Source organism: Myxocyprinus asiaticus, chromosome 46 (genome assembly GCF_019703515.2).
Source record: "Myxocyprinus asiaticus isolate MX2 ecotype Aquarium Trade chromosome 46, UBuf_Myxa_2, whole genome shotgun sequence".
Taxonomy (NCBI): Eukaryota; Metazoa; Chordata; class Actinopteri; order Cypriniformes; family Catostomidae; genus Myxocyprinus; species Myxocyprinus asiaticus.
The window spans coordinates 1,190,533-1,210,632 of NC_059389.1; the positions used below are offsets into that span (position 1 = coordinate 1,190,533).

The 20,100-nt window shown below is 37.4% G+C and overlaps 1 protein-coding gene across 1 annotated transcript in view; it reads right to left on the bottom strand.

Moving 5' to 3' along the window:
• nell2a (neural EGFL like 2a) overlaps window positions 1-20,100 on the bottom strand; it is a 147,816-nt gene that overhangs the window by 14,161 nt on the left and 113,555 nt on the right. The gene's annotated exons all lie outside the window — the stretch shown is intronic.

Sequence of the window (20,100 nt, forward strand, 5' to 3'; positions counted from 1 at the left end):
GTAACAAGTAGAACCTAATAAACAAGCAAAAAAACATACATGTGTTCTCATATGTGGACAGCGGGACTAAGACTAATAATAATAATATCATTTTTTTTTTTTTTATTCAAATAGTTTATTATATTTCCAGGAGTGTTGATTATTCATGAGATGTTACAGACATGACATCAGAAATTATCATAATTAATTCTGATTCAAAGTAATGTCCAGCATCATCCAATCACTGTCAACCATGTTAAAATAAAATGATACATTATAAATTCTGAATCTATGTACTGATTATCATTGTCACATGTCTGTCAAACATGTTGAGTGATCCAAACATCATCTGCAGCCTGAAACTGAACTTTTGATCAGATTTTAGGAGTGAATGCACTTAACTGCATAGAGAGCTATAGGATGCTCCCTTGCTCCCTATTTAGTGAATGACTTAACCTCCAGTGTGCTGTCTGTCTGCACTGGTCTCAGAACAGTTTGAAATGCACCTTATTTTCAGGAAAATCAACGTCATGTTGTTGTGTCACATGACTCGGTGCGGCAGAAGTTTAACGCATTAAATGACAGTCTAGAGTCTTGTGAACAGTATTCAGTCGGTTTAAATTCATTTAAATTATGCGTTGCATATAGCAAAGCCAAAATACAACGTTCACGCAAGTGTACGCGGGGTCGCACGAGGTTAAAGGTGATGTAATTATAAATATTGTCTTTACAGCCTGATTTGATTAAAATTACGTGACTGTGGCGACATTTTTGCAAAATGATATTATGCGGTTCCTTACACGTATTGCAGCAGTTCTGAGGTGAAATGTCCACTGTGTGGCGCTAAAAGCGAGTTAAATGTTCTCTCAAACAGACGAGGGTTTTAAGGTTAATGCGCTTGAGTTTTAAATCAACAAAACCGACCTCCCTAAACCTGAAACCTAAACCTAACCAAGAGTGTCAGAAAAAGCAAACATGAGATGAAAAGGTTACGTAATGCAAATGTTAAAATGAGTCATGGGCTATAGTAAAAGTGTTTAGATGTCATTGTGTGAGAAACAGGATGAAAAGTAAGTGTTTATGAACTTTGTGTTAAAGTGAATAAAAGTCATCGTTGTTCAACAAATGTAGGTATAGTAACATGATTCTGTGAGACCAGGTTGTCTGTTTCAGTGTCTTTTTGAGCGGTTCGTCCTTCCCGACATGTCAACATTGACTCAACCAGTGGTGTGAGTTTGGGGACCAATGATCTTGCTTGGCCGACCAATGAAAGACGGGGGGAGTGTTTAGGGAAACGTGTTTGAAAACAGGCAATTATTTTTGGTGATGCTAATGTTGCAGAACTTAAACAGCTTTGTGAAACTTGGGGGTAATAAAAAGTGTGAATGATCTGTATACTGAGTCGGTGCTGCAAGAAGAAAATCATTGTTCCGAAAGCAGAGTAATTCTGCAGTAAAATTCGACATTACAAGCTGGAGAAAAAGCTGAAAAGGAGGACAGAGAGAAAGAGAGATCTCATTATTTTGAGACTCCTGCAAACACACACTCCATTATAAGATCTCAGAGGAGAAACACAACACACTCTCAGTCACCAATCATTCATGCCATTTACACTTTATAACAAAACTGTGTTAGAACTGAAATAATCAGCTCGACATTTCACCATTGTGTGTTTGTGTGTGTGTTTGCAGTCAGGAAATCTCAATCCAGCACTGGTTATTTCACACACAAGAGCAGTATTATTTATATTATCTAAAAAAGCTTCTAAATACCTATTTATTCTATTTATGCAACATGAACAAGTTGACATGTTGCTACCGAATGTTCCAGTACCCCGACATCGACCCATTCTGACGAGTTACTGTCAAGCACCATCTCCCATCAGACATTTTTTGCATCAATTCAAGTGTGGCGCAACTGATAGTGGTCCCGTGGAAACCAGGAAGTGATTACGTTTACATAATCATGAGCGCAATTCTGAGTTTTTTATTAGTCCTCTGATGGTTAGGTTCAAGGTTGGGGTTTAAGGTAGAGTTAATAAATGACATATGCATTCATGTTGACTGTATTACATCATTTACAACTAAAACAACTCGCTTCTGGCGCCACCCTGTGGACATTTCACCCGGAAACTGAAACTCACACGTGCCAAAACGTTCAACAACACTTCCAGCTTCAGCCACTGGGGGCAGTGATTCGAATTTCGGTAAACAGATTTCAGCTGAAGAACTTTAGAGCTACTGTCGCCGAATTCACAGTTTGGTCAGTTCAATTAATATTGCCATTATTTGGGGGCCTGGGAAGCTCAGCGAGTATTGATGCTGACTATCACCCCTGGAGTCGCAAGTTGGAATCCAGGGCGTGCTGAGTGACTCCAGCCAGGTCTCCTAAGTAACCAAATCGGCCCGGTTGCTAGGGAGAGTAGAGTCACATGGGGTAACCTCCTTGTGGTCGCTATAATGTGGTTCTCGCTCTCGGTATGGCGCGTGGTGAGTTATGCGTGGATGCTGCGGAGAATAGCGTGAAGCCTTCACACGCGCTACGTCTCCGTGGTAATGAGCTCAACAACTCACATGATAAGATGCGTGGATTGACGGTCTCAGACGCGGAGGCAACTGGAATTCGTCCTCCGCCACCCGGATTGAGGCGAGTCACTACGCCACCACGAGAACTTAGAGCGCAGTGGGGATTGGGCATTCCAAATTGGGGAGAAAAAAATAAATATTGCCATTATTTTCATTGCAAACAATTTTTGCTTGACTGTCATCTACTAACACAAGCGATAAATGTTTCTAAATTAGGGATTGGCGGTATGATCAAGGTCTTATAGTACAGTATGAATGATTTAATATCACGGTAATGGTATATATCAAGATATAGTTATTTTTTACAGTAAATTCACTGGGTTGTATTTTAAATAAGCATGTGATAATGCCTATTTTTGGCAAATCAGCACGCTGATAAGAAATGTACACATACGTGGATTTTGGGACATTATTCCCTCATAAGTTGAAAAAACGTGTTAGTTATTTTGAAAAAATAAAATAGCTTTCAGAGGCTTTATATGGAGTTAGGATGAAAATAAGGTGCATTTCAAACTGTTCTGAGACCAGTGCAGACAGACAGCACACTGGAGGTTAAGTCATTCACTAAATAGGGAGCAAGGGAGCATCATATAGCTCTCTATGCAGTTAAGTGCATTCACTCCTAAAATCTGATCAAAAGTTCAGTTTCAGGCTGCAGATGATGTTTGGATCACTCAACATGTTTGGAAAAATAATAAACATTTTGATTAAAAAGAAACTGACTCTCTATAGCTTGATATTATTTAAAATTTCACAACTTAGTCCAACTGTCCACATATGAAGACATCATTTTTTAGGAAAACTATTTGCTCTAGAAAAAAAACATTTTTTTTGCTTGTTTATTAGCTGCTACTACCGTCACACAGCATATACAGTACAGTCAAATTGTCCAACCATTGTCTAAATTTAATACAAATAATCACAGCGTTTCTAAATCTGACACAATACATGTGTAAAATGAAATGGTTGAGTATTCTGGTTGTATTCAGGAAAATAAATATATAAAACACAGGTTTACAACATCAAACAGCTACAAACAAAGACTCCTCATTTCCTATTCTGACACACACACACAGACACACAAACACAACTGTGTCCTCTGAAACGCACCATTAACATGTAACGAGCCACTTGTGAGAAACAAAAGGTCTTAATTAAGCGCCACTAATTAACTCAGTGTATGTGTATGTGTGTTTAAATAAATCCACAGTCGCTGTTACAGCATCAAATGCAGGTGAAACAAACCCACGGCAACACAATCAGAGCACTGTTCGAAAGTCTAACTATTTACCATGGTAATCATAGTATCTGAAAAAACACATTTATACATTGTTACTAAAGTAAAACTGTGACATTTTGGTGTTTGATCACCACTGTTATCAAAAACCATCTTAAGCGTTTGAATTCATTTTATTTTAAATAAAAGTAATTATTTTGGTGGAAAATTTTGTAAATATGGACCTGAGCAAGTCTTTGTTATATTTATTGTACATGTTATTAAAATATATATTACATTAAAAAAAAAATTGTGTAAATAAAAAAATATTAATTTAGCTGCAAGCAGCAATTAACAGGGTTCAAATGACACTAGGCCAATTTTAAGAATTATTCTGATAGCCCGTAAGCACTTAAAATAGAGATAAAGCAATATACATTTTCAGCAATCTCAGGTAAATAACTGTAGAGATATAATGCTTTTAACATGTCTGACTGTTGTAGCGCCACCTATTGTCTGATCCACACAGAATGTTGCATGCTTCTTTGGAATCACGTTTAATTTGTGTACTAAATGTGATTCCAATCGGAGCCTTTGTTTAGGAGTTATTGGCTTTTGGGTAAACTAAGCCACACCCATATGTTTACATTTCCCTATTATAGCCATTCCAAAAGAAAAAAGTTCTATGTTTTTTTTTATATATATATATATAATTATTGATCTAGGGAGTCCTTGTACTAGAATTGTACTACACTGGATTTATAAAAGAGTGAAAAACCTCAGACTAGATCACAATAATATATATATATATATTTAAATAATCTCAAATATTTAATGAACGATTTGATGGACACCTATGGTTCTTGAGGCAAAGTTGCTCAGAATGGGGATATCTATCATGTGATATGAATAATGTGTCTGTGGGACAAACCGCTTAATATTAAGCCATTTACATGCATGTAAAATGCGATAGCTCCTGGATTTTATTTTATATTTTTCAGATTATGCACAAACCTCTAGGGCCAAGAGTCAAATATGCCCACTGCGTTTCGTTCCAATTGGCCTTTGTTAACCTTGTCTAAAAGCTGCTGAAATTTGATTGGTCAATGGCGACCATGTTTTTCGAGATATACAACTGTCCTCGTAGACCTTGACTGAACCTTGGACAAAGACACTACATGCAAAATTACAGCTCGATTGGAACAATGTCTTCTTCGTTACAAAAATTTTTATGTTTTTCATTTTTATAGCGCCACCAAATGGCCGAGGTACGCAATATTTTCCAGTGTGTCCTTAGAATGACCCCATATACAAATTTCGAAAGACAAAAGACGATGCGCATGTGAAGCTAGCTGGAGTCCAACAATTCCCCAAAGTTTCAAGTCTCTAGACTTTACGGTTTAGTCTGAACGATCAGTTTTAGGGGAGAAGAATAATAAAAAATGTAGTTTTTACCGGGGTTCAAGCCGCCCGCATAGGGCCTTTGAATAAGAATTATTCTGATAGCCCATAAGCACTTAAAATAGAGATAAAGCAATATACATGTTCAGCAATCTCAGGTAATCATAACCGAAGAGATATAATGTTTTTAACATGTCTGACTGTTATAGCGCCACCTATTGTCCGATCCACACCAAATTGTGCATGCTTCTTTGGAATCACATTTCAACTGTGTACTAAATGTGATATCCTTTGTTTACAACATGGTGTCGATTTCCGTGAACTGCTTCTATGGGTGCAGCGCCAACAAAAGTGCCTCTGGTAAGAAACCTCTTCAAATGTTTTCACTGAAACCTGCTTGGTTGTAAAGAGAAGCGTCTCTAGTTTCGTTTGATATGCTGCTTTAAATATTTCGTTCATTTTGCACGCTGATAAACATGATGTACTCGGATGAGAGATGTTCCAATGAATAGATTATGTTCATTAACATTAATAAATGCATTCCTATATTTACTGTGTATTTTCACATTGAGAATAAATCTATTCATCAAAAACTGGAAAATGTGTCTTTCAGAGGCTTTATATGGAGTTAGGATGAAAATAAGGTGCATTTCAAACTGTTCTGAGACCAGTGCAGACAGACAGCACACTGGAGGTTAAGTCATGCACTAAATAGGGAGCAAGGGAGCATCCTATAGCTCTCTATGCAGTTAAGTGCATTCACTCCTAAAATCTGATCAAAAGTTCAGTTTCAGGCTGCAGATGATGTTTGGATCACTCAACATGTTTGACAGACCTGGGACAATTCACGCAACATTACAATCCAGTCTTTGAAAATGTGACATCAAAGTGAAAAGACCAACAAGATGTGAAATTTAAACTCAGTTGCATTTACTGTGAGCCTACAGCTTCATTTTTCCCAACAAACAATGAGACAAAAATAACAAGAGCCACCGCGAGGACGAAATGACGTCTGCGAACGACGGCTGAGGCCCAAATGACCTTTTAATGAGGAACAAACGCACAAAATCCCACCTGAACTCCTTGATATACTGAATAATTACTGTAATCAGACAGAGAAACAGAAATAATCCACACAGACACCACGAGACAGGCCGGTTCTACCTGATATATGCACTACATTTTATTTACACGTGTTTATGATTTTATGGCCAAACTTTGGTGTCTTAAACAGCAACACAATGCAGCTGTCTGCTTTTTGGATCAACCTTCACATCAGAAGTGCAACTATGATGCCATTAGAAATGCTGTCTGTATAGGCAGCTCACTAAGCATGGGAACAGAGTTTATAAGAAATATTGAAGATTATGAAGATACATGAGTCCTTGTATATGAGAGGTCTGTATCTGCATTCTCTACTGCAATAATACACTTATTTATAGAAACATCTAAAAAAACTATTACAGGGAAAAGACAAAGACCTTTAGTGGCTCAAACAGACACACACACACTCTTCTGGGAGAGAAAAAACATAATTATCTCCACGGCACACTCACAGTAAGAGGTCTTCTATTCAGTTTTCAGTGATAAAGTGTTCAGTTGCACTGGTAGAAATGTGTAAATGTTAGAGATTTTTCTGTGCCGTTTATAAAACAGTCGAAATATCCGCATGCTAAACAGCTCTCTGGAATATCCAGCCGTCTGATATTTCTGAATAACAACCGCGCATCCAGGGATTAGGCGATATTCGACCAGTCATCCGGGTGTTGCGTGTCATTTTTCCTACTTCTCAGATCACTGCACGATCTCTACAAGTAACTAATAAATTACTTTGAACTTAAGTCAATGTTTCATGTCCATTTATGTACTTATTTAGCAAGGAGTTGTGTAATAAGCTGGATAATGAGCAGTCAGGCGGTCATTTTCGCAATATGACCGGCAACGGAACTGGAGACTCCGCAGTCTCACATAATAACATATCTTCAGTGCAAATTAATATTTGGGGGCCCCATTTGGCCCCGCTTTGCAGTCGGCCCACCGGGAACAGTCCCAGTTCTCCCTATGGCCAGTCCGCCCCTGGTTACATCAAATCTTTGAACTTTGTAAACGACATATCCAGTACATGTATTTGTGATTTGTATGTGATTTTGAGTATGTGTGATGAAAATAATGCATATACTGTGTTTATATAATGTGATATTATGAGTGTGATTGTGTGTTGGATTATATGATTTTTTTTGGGTGGGGGGGGTTCCCCTTTTTCTCCCAATTTGGAATGCCCAATTCCCAATGCGCTCTAAGTCCTCGTGGTTGCATAGTGATTCGCCTCAGTCCGGGTGGCAGAGGACGAATCCCAGTTGCATCTGCGTCTGAGACAGTCAACCCACGCATCTTATCACGTGGCTTGTTGAGCGCGTTGCCACGGAGACATAGCGCGTGTGGAGGCTTCACGCCATCCACTGCGGCAACCACGCTCAATTCACCATGCGCCCCACTGAGAACAAACCACATTATAGCGACCACGAGGAGGTTACCCCATGTGACTCTACCCTCCCTAGCAACCGGGCCAATTTGGTTGCTTAGGAGACCTGGCTGGAGTCACTCAGCACACCCTGGGATTCGAACTAGCGAACTAGCAAACTCCAGGGGTGGGAGCCAGCATATTTTACCACTGAGCTACCCAGGCCCCCGGATTGTATGATATTGATTGTGTCGTGAATAATGCATCAGTGTTTCCTTCACCTATCTTTCCAGCAGCGGTACTCTGCCACTACTGAAGCTACAGCTAAATAAATTATTATGAAAAGAAATCAGGTGTGCCAGGTGTGCCGTGGAAAATGATCAAATTCCACAAAATAAATAAATGCATGAAAAAAATAATAATTTCAGGGATCCAAACTCCTCACTTTTCGGATGAAAAGTTTTGAAACCATAATTGGTCACTTTTATGATTGTGAAGAGCAATGATTAATGAGCAAATGTGAGTGATATTTATACGCGTTAAGGGGCGTTCACATGACTCGCGTCAGCGCTGCAGAATACATTGAAGTCTATGAAGTGACGTCACTTTACACCAAAGTGTTTTTCACACACACGTTTTTGCTTCACCAGTAATGTCTTTGAGAGTACTAAACAACAAGAAATATTTAAAAACTGTCCAAATTTGTGAAGAGACATTGAATGTCTCATCATTTCTTTTAATGAAATATTACCTTATCGTTTACGAATATCAGAGACCCCAGTTACTGAACTCATTCAGAAGAAAACGCTTCGACATAAACGAGTTCTTTTATTACTTTCTGCTATCAAAGCAACTGCAAGCTTTTTCTCTCTCTTCCAAATACATGTTTTCAATGTTTATTGTGCACATCTCCTGCTTTTTATGTGGCAAACTCGTAAAATCGCCCCTTTGTGACGCTTTCTGCAGCTCTTGTCATGTGGAGGGCAATGCGGCGCTTGACGTCTCGACTCAAATCATGTGAAATTTACAATGACGAAAGAACATTATTGAAACTCAAAATGATTATTATTTGTCTATTATTGTGGTCATGCTCAGCAGTTTAAATACTGTAGGAAAATGATCCCGTAGATCTGCTTTGTGTTTATAATTCTTATACTGACGTCAGGAGATTTATAGACATGCAAGTTTTAATAAAGGAGAAGGACGTTATTGAAACTCACTATTATTAGACTATTATTGTTGTCTTATTGGATGAAAAATAATGCTCAGACTGAAGGAAGACTATAGATCTGCTTTAACACTATAAAGTCTCTTGGGAGATTTCCGTCATGAACGACTCAAAATGATTCACTGACTCACTCATAGCACATAAGACGCTCATTTGTTGCCACCTAGTGACATTTCCAGAAGGGGTCACTGAACTAATCAGTTCATAAAATTGATCAAATTTGGAAACAGAAGCAAGCCTCACCAAAACACTCTTTATTTTGCTGCTCATTCTGCACAGTTGTAAACTTGAATAAACTTGAATCACTAAAATAGCTGGAATTGGTGCTTTTAGTTTATTCTTTAAAAAAAATATCCCCAGAAAAAATGTTCGTGGTCCTTTTTCGCCGCTGCTGAGTTTGCATCCCTGTAATTTGTTGTGGCATTGCAAGAACAAATCTACAAATTAGAAAAGAAGCAAATTTGTTGTCTTTTCATTACCCGTTTAGCGCTCTTGCCACCTGTGACCTCACACAGCGTAGCCTACTTTTTTTTGTTTTTTTTTGTATTGCCGAATTTCAAACATTACAAGTAAACACGCTACTAAGACGGAAGAAGTTCTTGAAAAGGAAAAATATTGACGATGGTTAGCCTGTGTGGGATAGTGGTGTGCCGTAGAATTTTTAAGTCGTAAAAAGTGTGCCGTGGCAGGAAAAAGGTTGGGAAACACTGGTATAGATGTGTAAATTGAATGCAATGAGACAATAAAATACAGTGTATCGTAAAATAATGGCAAGAAAACACAACTTTCTACAAAGTTGTCCTCGCTGACTATATGCAAGAACAGCTTCACCAGTGTAGTCCGATTCGTGAGAAAATAACTCCTTTGAACCGGTTCTTTTAATGAATAGTTACTGGTTTGATTCAGTCTGACAACATTTTCACTGAATGACTCACTGAATCAGTCAGAGCGGTCCGACTCACTTACTGAACTGAAGTTATCATTACTTTCAGAAATGAAGCAAAAGATGTTTTTTATACTAAAGATTTGTGAAACTTAAACCAATCAAATTACTGTCGGGTTGTTCATATGCAACAAGTTTAAAAAAAGAAATTGCAACAGTAATGAACTTATTTGAATTCAAATATATACAGTTTTATTGTTTTTTCCCCCCCCATAAATATCAGGTATTCATTTGTTTTTAAACTAGCATGTTTGCATGTGTGATTGTGATTGTAAATAATGTATATAATGTGTTGTATAATGTGCACCCCTACTGTATGTGTGTGATTACACGCACGCGGATCAACCAGCTTCCCTTGATATCGCGGAGCAGACCACAACACTGATGCGACCCATCTGAATTATTGTGAGAATTTTCTAGTTTTAAGCGCTATATATGTATTTATTATTATTATTATTTTTACAAAGACTAACTGCATGCCCTTATATATTCATGAACAAAAGATGAAAGAAAATGCAACCCATGCTACATTAAATCCTGGTAACGTTTTTTACTGTATTGGGTCGCTACTTGATGTCCAATGTAAAATATTGGTCCTAAAGCAAAACCAGTTGAAAAATAATGGTGCAAAGCATTTTAACAGCACATTGGGACGTACTGACATCATCGAGGTAAAGCTACACTTAGCATGCATGCTAACGGCTCCACTTATTCATTTAACATGCATCATGTATTAATTCTTTCTGTGCATCATTTCTTGTAATCTTTCAATTTTTTCTCTAAGTTCCACTCAAATAATCATCTTTATTCTCTCTCTGTCTTTCTCTCTCTCTCAGCCAGTTTGTCAGCTGGTCTTGAGAGGATTCGTAAAAGCCAGAGAGAAGGACACGAGGGTGATGGAGTGAAAGCATTTTCATGTTCAGTTCTATCCCAGAGTCACACACACACAGCATGAGTTTTATTTCTCATCATCTGGTTCTCTTTGAGCGCTCGGGTATTGCTCTCGTTGCTGTAGAGGCGAATCTTCAGAGATTCGGGCTTGTTTCTTTGCTCGCAGTTTCTGAAGACACTGAAGTGTCACTGTAATCTGAGGAAACTACAGTACAGGAGGCTCACAAAAGCTCATGTGTTTGATCTTGTATTGGTTGCACTATGCATTGAGTGATTATATAAGACAAAGGATAAGATTAGATATTATTTGCGGTGTATAAATATTGTATAGACTCCTCAAAAATAGAGGATTTCGAAATGTATTAATAGGAGCGATTTGGATTCATTGGTTTGTTCACACACATTTCAATAGGCAGCATTGTAAAGCATCACAAGTGCTGTTCCAAATGTAGGCAGCATGATTGTGCTGTCTTCTAAGGCCTGCACGTTTAAGCATTGATTTTGCTACGTTTACACCTGTCATCCAAACTGGAACCACGTTTTCCTCCAACAAAAACAAAGACTTTCGAAAATGCTCTCTATTACCTCATACTTTGGAAAATGATGACGTAAGGAAACTGAAAACAACATTAGTGTGGACGTGGCCTAAAATACCTTCTTTTGCCCAAATTCTAAGGGGCCGTTCACATCCAACGAATTTTTTCGTGTGTCTGCGCTGTTTTTCAGTTCGATCTTTGACCGTTGCACCACATATCGCTGTTTATTCAGCATCTCGAGAAGGAGTGTCGTGTTTTTAGATGTCGTGAACTTTTTTTTTTTTTTTGCACAAGAATGCGTTCGGTTTGAACGGGCCCCTAAGGCAGCAATACTTGTGTGTTTTTATGCATATTAAAGCTCCTGTGTATTCCAAATTGGAGTGTTGTAACTTTTAGTTCACTTGAGTTCGCATGTGGTAATCCATGTTAGACAACAAACCAGAAATACTGATGACATCATCTTGCACAACAAAAAATGTTGTCCAGCCAAATGCTCTCTAGAACAATAATGGTCCGCCCCCTAATACCACCTGCAACTGACTATCAAGTAGGAAATCATCACGGCTTTGACATAAACTAAAAACCATTGGCTATTTCAAAAAAGGGATCAGCACGCCTATTGCACAAAGGTGCCTGAAATTGTTTCTGACTGGCAGCAGATGCCCTAACCCCACCCCTAACCCTAACCATATGGAGCCTGCAAGGTTTGTAGCCTGCCAGGAACAACTTTAGGCACTCTTCTCCCTCCACAGATTAGCACTTTGATATGTTCCTGTGGCGGAACGATCCGCCCCTCCCTCTCGTCATCGTCGCCCCGCCTCTGAGGCCCGTCCTTCAGTCAGGCTCATGACGGGAGTTGGGCAGGAGAAGAGAGCAGGTGCATAATTAATAAGCCTCGTTGGGGCAGCGTTGGTGAGGCACACCTGAATTGGATGGAGCCTCATCAATGCTGCCATAAAAATGGAGACCGTGCCTCTTCTCAGGGAGCCGGCTTCAATTCTCCATGAGTGTACACACTGGCATCCCTGAAGGCTGGGGTCAGAGAGCGGGGAGGGTTCGGCTGAGTTAGATGCATTGCTGGACTCCCTCCTTGGACCCCCTGCGGTCAACGGGACCTTCCCCTCTCACCTCTCAGGGGACACCGCCGCCCCACGCACCGCAGACCCAGGAGGGGAGTGCGCTCATGCCTGGGCCATTCCATGGACACTCCCCTGACCTTCACAGAGCCCCAATGCCAGATCCCTTTTACTTTTATCACCATTCCCCCTGGATACTATTTTCCCCATTTATGAACATTTTGTGTTGTCTGTCTCTTGCTCACCCCGCCACAGGATGTTTACAATGCTAAACTCCTTTTGTAGAGTCTAAGTGTCATTTACTTTTGTTTTGGCACCATTTTCTCTTATTACTGTTGGATAGCACAAGTGTTGTTTTATCATTGGGTGTATTTAGCACAGGTGAGTGTTTTGTCATTTTGCATCATGTTCATTTATAGCTCTTTCTCATCTCTGTGATACAACCTTCAGCTGTTAGATAGAGAGCTCTCTGTGTTGTGTTTCTGTGACTAATGCACATATATTTGTGTTTTCTTATGTCTTCTGTGGTTTAATGATAGTAATACTTTGCTCATTCTCAACTCACTTTGATGCTTCTGTTTATACAGGTTTGTTTATGCTGTAATATTTTCTACAAAGTTGAAATTATGATGCAAGTGAATGTTTGGATCGCATACACGCACTCACAAAAACACAAAATGAATCAGTCCCAAAACCTAGAGAACTGCCTACCTAGACAACATTTTAAACCCCCCATGTTATCAAAATGTGCATTTTGTGGCTTTTAGGTCATGTGTCTATGCTAATGTACTTCTAAAAGTTAATACTGTACAATAAACATTAAGCAGATATATACACATTTAAAATACACAGTCGCTCTGTTCCTGGAAAACGGACCAGATATATTGATGACATCATCATGCACTCAGAGGCATTTCCTGGTTTTTATACAATCAAATGTTCTCTAGAATGAGAATGTCCCTCCCCCAAAACACAATCTGCCCTTGACTGTAATAGCAAAGACTAAAGTCTGTTGTCTTTTGTTTTTAAAAGGTGTTCAATATGTCCCGCCCCAACTTCGTGTTTCAATAGGAAATACGTCAACACAGGAAAGAAATCTGCGCATAGAGACGTTAAGGCAACACGTTAAGGCAAAAAGGTGGGAATCAATATTATGTTGTTCTAAGAAACCTTGATATATCCAAATACCACGGCAGCATTGCGTGCATCCTTGACGGAAAAGAAAATCAATCCAAGATGGCGGACTAAGCGAAATAATGATTGTAAATATCCCAATTGTTGAGTCTTGAGTGCAACTCCAACTGTAAGACATCAGATACTTCATATGCCAATGCCTAAACCATGGACTCAAGCCCTGTTCACACTGCGGGCGGCATTGTCGCTTGGTGTCGCTAGACTTTGCAATCTGTGTCGCTGGTGGGCGTTCCTACTGCTGCCGCCACTCTAACGTTATTAGTGGACGGCCATAGTAGCGTTTGAAATGCTGATTACAGATGATACTGCCGATAAAACTAAGATATCATTCTAATTTGACAAGGTATCAGTTCTTTTGCCTCTATAAATGCACATTCTGCTCGGGAGAGCATTTTATATAACCTGCAGCAGTGCTTAATGCAGCATATCTTTGAACAAGACGAACCTTATATCAATATATGAATCATACTCACTCAGAATGCTGACACAGTTTTCCAAGCATCATTTTATTAGCCCATATATATGTATGCAGTTACAGACAAATGATATAGAACAGTGAAATCGCACACAGAAACTTTTAACTTCTCCGTCTTGCCTGCACTCGACTCCAGTATCTCACTCTCTGCCTAGAGACAGATGATGTAAGCTCCTCTGTCTTCACTGTCATTGGTAGTCGCTCGCGAATGTCACTCGTCAATTTGCATAAAGTAGACATTTTCTCAACTGGTCTTGTCGCTCCCCACGGTGATCTCTGTCGCCAACGGTCGCGACAGCTCGTGTCGCCGGAAGACGCTGTGCTCTCATTGAAAATTAATGAGATTGTGTCGCTTCGTTGCACGATGTCACTGGCAGTGTGAACGGGGCTTCAGGATGGACCCTGTTGAACCTCACCGAAATGACCTGCCGGTTGAACTGCGATGCACCTTATTGATCTCTGCCTGCATCACCTTTGTCTAATGATGAACAACACTCTTGAAATACATAGACTATCAATTAATTGCCAACAAAAGCCTTCATCAGCCAACTAATAAAGGACAATGCATCTATGTGAACTTCTGCAGTTAATCCAGGATGAACTTCAAAGACATTAGTCATTAATCTTACAGTTCTTACACAATCTTTGTTTAAACACTGACCTTTAACACTTACTTAGTTTAATAATCTTAAACCATGACTTGCACTATACATAAGTAATATTGGCATTATATTCATGATGTTAGCCAGAGAGGAACTGGTGGACAGTGAGTCTGGTTTCTCCCAAGGTTATTTTTCTCCATTAGAAGGTATGTCGACAGTAGACAGCAAGTAAGCTCAGAAGGTTTTTGAGCTTGTGTGAGTTATTTTTGCCTATCATTTGCTGCATGTCACTCCAAATTGCTCTGCTGTTTGATTCACAACCTGGTTGATTGAAACTTTAGCAGAATAAAAATATCATCAGGCCTCGAGGTGAAACTCACACACTTTCATTTGGAAACCTGCACTGAAATCCAGGATAAAAACAACATATTATTCCAGTGTTATTAGTTAATTTGACTGCGGTGGGTTCTGGCCGCCCATCAGGTGCAAACATCAGCCTGTTTTCCAGTAAACAGTTTACTAGATGAGCGGCAGGACGGCGGAAAACAGCACAGCCATCATGCTGTCAAAATTACAGTCAGTAACGACTCCTTAATCCCGACATATAATGGAAACCTTCACCGGTCATCAAAACATGTTGTAGAACATTTGGTCTTTTATCAAACTGTGGATTTATTGAGAAGTAGCTGCAGGATTTTTTATATGTGCCTAAAAGCAGCTGCTTGGCGAAGATTTTTATCTTAACTAATTTTCTGGGCACAGTTTGTTTAGGCTCGTTTCACATATGACCCTATCACAGTTAGACGAATGTCAGCTTTGTTAAAGGGGTCATGACATGTCTTTTTTTTTATTATTATTTTAATATTTTCATTGAGGTTCACTTATAATATTAGTAATGTTTTTTGAATAAAAAACAGTCATATATTTGGAAAACATGATCATTTTCCAGCCTCATTTTGAGCCTCTGTCAGAAACGCTCGGTTTTGGTGCTGCTTCTCCTTTAAGACTTGACAGTAAACGCCCACTGTTCTGATTGGCTCTCTGCTCTTGACTGACCTGCGCTCTCTCTTTGCAATCTCACTGCTCACTGTTATTGGCAGGTTACAAAAGTGATTAAAGGTAAAGTAGGCGTTGATGTGTTATTGGAGGCGGTCAGATGCAAACGTCACATTGTGGAGAAAGTTTTGAGTTCTGAAACTTACAGTATGTTTTAATATTACAATGACATCTTATATGTCAAAACATCAAGGAACATTTAATTTTTATATCATGACCCTTTTTATTAACAATTTATTTATTTTTTTAATCTTAACTAAGGCACAATTTGTTTAGGTTCGTTTCGCATATTAAAAAAAATGTTGGTGCCCCTATCACAGCTTGCCAAATGCCAAATCTCGTAACTATTTTTTATCGTAACTCATTTTCAAGGCACAGTTTGTTTAGGTTCATTTCGCATATTTAAAATGGTCTTTTGGTGCCCATATCACAGCTTGCCAAATGTCAACTATCTTAAGTATTTTTTATCCTAACTAATTTGATTATAACTAATTTACAAGGCACAGTTTGTTTAGATTCATTTTGCATAACCAAAATTGTCTTTTGGCACCACTATCACATTTTTTTTATTTTTTATTATTGTCCCCTCTTTTCTCCCAATTTGGAATGCCCAATTCCCAATGCGCTCTAAGTCCTCGTGGTGGCGTAGTGACTCGCCTCAATCCGGGTGGCGGAGGACGAATCTCAGTTGCCTCCGCGTCTGAGACTGTCAATCCGCGCATTTTATCACGTGACTTGTTGAGTGCGTTACCACAGAGACCTAGCGCATGTGGAGGCTTCACGCTATTCTCTGCAGCATCCACGCACAACTCGCCACACGCCCCACCGAGAGCGAGAACCACATTATAGTGACCACAAGGAGGTTACCCCATGTGACTCTACCCTCCCTAGCAACCGGGCCAATTTGGTTGCTTAGTAGACCTGACTGGAGTCACTCAGCACGCCCTGGATTCAAACTCGCGACTCCAGGTGTGATAGCGTCAATACTCGCTGAGAACCCAGGCCCCAAATGTCAAGTATATTAACTGCTTTCAAAATTACATTTTTGTGATATACTAGTGATATGTAATTAAATAATAAAGCTAAAAATAATGCCAGTTATTCTACTGTAGATTGTCTGCTTATACAGTTTATATAGATACCTCCTTAGATAAACATGACTTTAGTTGCGTGAAATACACAATACAGTAACTACGGATATGCACAAGTAATCGATTAATCGAGTACTCGCTCAGCTTTAAATATTCAACTAGTAAAAACACTACTTTGCAATTTGATTTTTCTTTGTGCATTTACCCAATAAGAAAGATGTATCGCTTGAGAAGACTTGGAATTTGTTTTTATGAGTAAGTTCAAATGTATTTTTTGTGATTTATTTATTTTTTAATCTAGATGTTGTTATTTATGCATAGTCCTAATTTTAAAATAAGAAAAACAGGTTTGAAGTTTAAAGGTTGAATTTAAATTCTAAATATCAAGTAATCGATTGCATGTTTTCTTATGTGTTGGAGCACTCGACAAAATTACTTGAAATGCAAATCCCTAATTGTAACAGCAGTTACGTGAAATACTGAACCTGTAGACATCTTCCAACGAAGGTTGAATTAGCTAAATAAAAGAACGTTTTAATGACAATTTGTGTCCTTAATATTTCTATTATATAGTAAACATTTGTATTTCACTACACTGTTTGTTTAGTATATGTATTTTAAGATCCACAATGTTTTGTTTTTGATCAGGGTGATTTAAGCACACTGGTGGCTGCAGAAAAATAGCTTAGAACGATTCTAACATCTGTGTGAAAAACAACTGAAACTCATCCGCTTTATTCCATCTCGTATCCTCTCCAGAAAACTGGCAGCAGTCCCAAAGAAAAAGAGATTTGATTTTAATCAAAGGCCAGAGCAACCTCGTAAAAATGACCTTTTATATGGAATCGATCGCTTTAGTCGTGTGTAGAGTTTCTCATTCGATGTGTTTAGTGTGTGTTTGCGTTATCTCCAGTAAAACTGTCCAGAAATGTGGAATATCTGCTAGAAATTGCTCACACAGGACGGGGAGTTTTTTCTACTATGGGTGAACTTTTCTCTACTTTTTTACTTTCTCAAATTATGTATTGTGTTTGCTAACATTCTGTGGTGGAAATTACATTTTGGCTGACTCCTTTGACTTTCCTACCTATTTAATGCACCCTAAATACATACAAATAACATTGTATACGATTAAAAAATAATAAAAGTGCCCTTAATTTAAGAAACCTGCGAATACTGAGCCAGAACATGATTCTAATCTACCAAATCGAGGCAAAAGTCGCTGTTAGCTTCCGATGGCTTCATGTTTTTATTCAAATCTGCCGTGCATTCAGCAGCCGTACGTAATCTGTCTCTATCCTGCTCGGAATTACAGCTGCGGAGGGTGGCGATGTTACCCCGGGGGTCAATAACAGATGAACAGAAATGCAGGAAAACGATGAGTAGAATGGAAGACGTGTGTAAGTGGGAGGGAGACATGAAACAAAGACAACTCTGTTTCACAGAAATGATAAACGCACAGATGGTGAACAGTAATGTGTGCGTTTGTCTTTAGCTGTGGGGGAAATTGATGCTCTGTTTAGTAAACGAAAAAAGGCATGAGGCCTAAATGAAGACAAACAACAATAGACAGAGGAGACGTAATCATATATTTAAAAACCGAAGAATAACGAGCAAATAAAGAGAATGTAGACGCCAGTCTGTGTGTGATTTCTCAGATTCTGATATACTCCCACAAAGAGCTGAGCGGTCATTGACAAAAAAGAGAAATCTATTTTAAAGTTAGTTTAAAACGTGTGTCAAGTTCATCTTTGTGTACATAATGTTGTCATTATTTTATTTTAAAATATCTATAACATTTTCTAAAAAAAATAAAATACAAATTTAATCATCTAAAAATGTGTCTGCACAATCAAAATTTAAAGGTAAAAATATTTTTACAAATAACATGCATTTTTAAGTCACAATTATCAAGAAGTTGTTTTAGGGTTACACCATTTGACCTGAACAAATGTGCCTTTTTTGGTAAAAATTTCAAAATGTCTAATATTTTGTAAAGATTTTACACCCAGTCATGAAGGTCTATCTTTAATGTTTTTTTGGGTTATACCATCCGACTTTGAAGTTTTAATGTATAGATAGATAACTAGATAGAACTATTTATTTATTTTGAGATGAGAAAATAATATTAATTTTACATTTTTTGTTAAACATGCAAAATCTGTATAAAAAGATTAATAATTAAAATACATAAAAATGTGAATAAATAAATCGTATATATAATGCAAGTTCTACTATATATATATATATATATATATATATATATATATATATATATATATATATATATATATATATATATATATATAAAGATTTATTATATATTAAATACTAATAATATACCTTGTATTTCAGCTTTTACTGTAGCTTTTGTTTTTGGTTACACCACCTGACTTTGATTTAGTGGACAAAAATGTAATAACTATATTTCTTTTTTAATTTTAACTTTTAACACAGCTTTTTTGTTTTTGTTTTTGTTTTTGTTACGCTACCTGATTTTAAGTTTTATTATATATCACAACAAATTCAATTATTTTACCTGTATTAATTTATTTGTTATTTCAGCTTTTAATGTAGCTTTTTTGTTGTTGTTGATGTTTTTTGTGGTTACACCACCTGACATTGATTTAGTGGTCAAAAGTATTATTATATATAATTATATATTTAACTTATATTATATATAAGTTTGATTATATATGTAATACTTAGTATATATAATTTTTTTATTTGTTTATTTTTATATTTTATTTTTTTTACACCACCTGATTTTTATGTGGTAGACAAAAGTTTTATTATATATCATATCAAATATTAATAATATACCTATAATTCTTTATTTCAGCTTCTAATGTACCTGTTTTGTTGTTGTTGTTATTTTTGATTTTGTGGTTACACCACCTGAATTTGATTTAGTGGAAAAAGTTGTATTATATCTAACTTATATATAGGTTTTATTATATATTTAATACTTACAATATATCTTTATGTTTTTTTTTTTGTTTTTTTTTTTTTTGGTTACACCACCTGACTTTAATTTGGTAGACAAAAGTTTTATTATATATCATATCAAAAATACTAATAATATACCTATAATTCTTTATTTATTTTTTTTTATTTTTTTTATTTTTTTAAGCTTTTTCTTTTTACTGGTGATTGATATTTGTTTTGCGGTCAATTCTGCTATGCCGTTTATAAAACATCCAATCAGAATGTAGAATCAAAGAACATTTCTTGAATTACTTTACATTTTATATTAAGTTTTTCTAGTTTTCAGCATAGCTTATTCTGACAAAATTAAGAGTGGTTTACACCTAAAAGAAGAGAAAACAATTTGCCAATGGGGTAAGAAAAATAAACTTGTGCGAC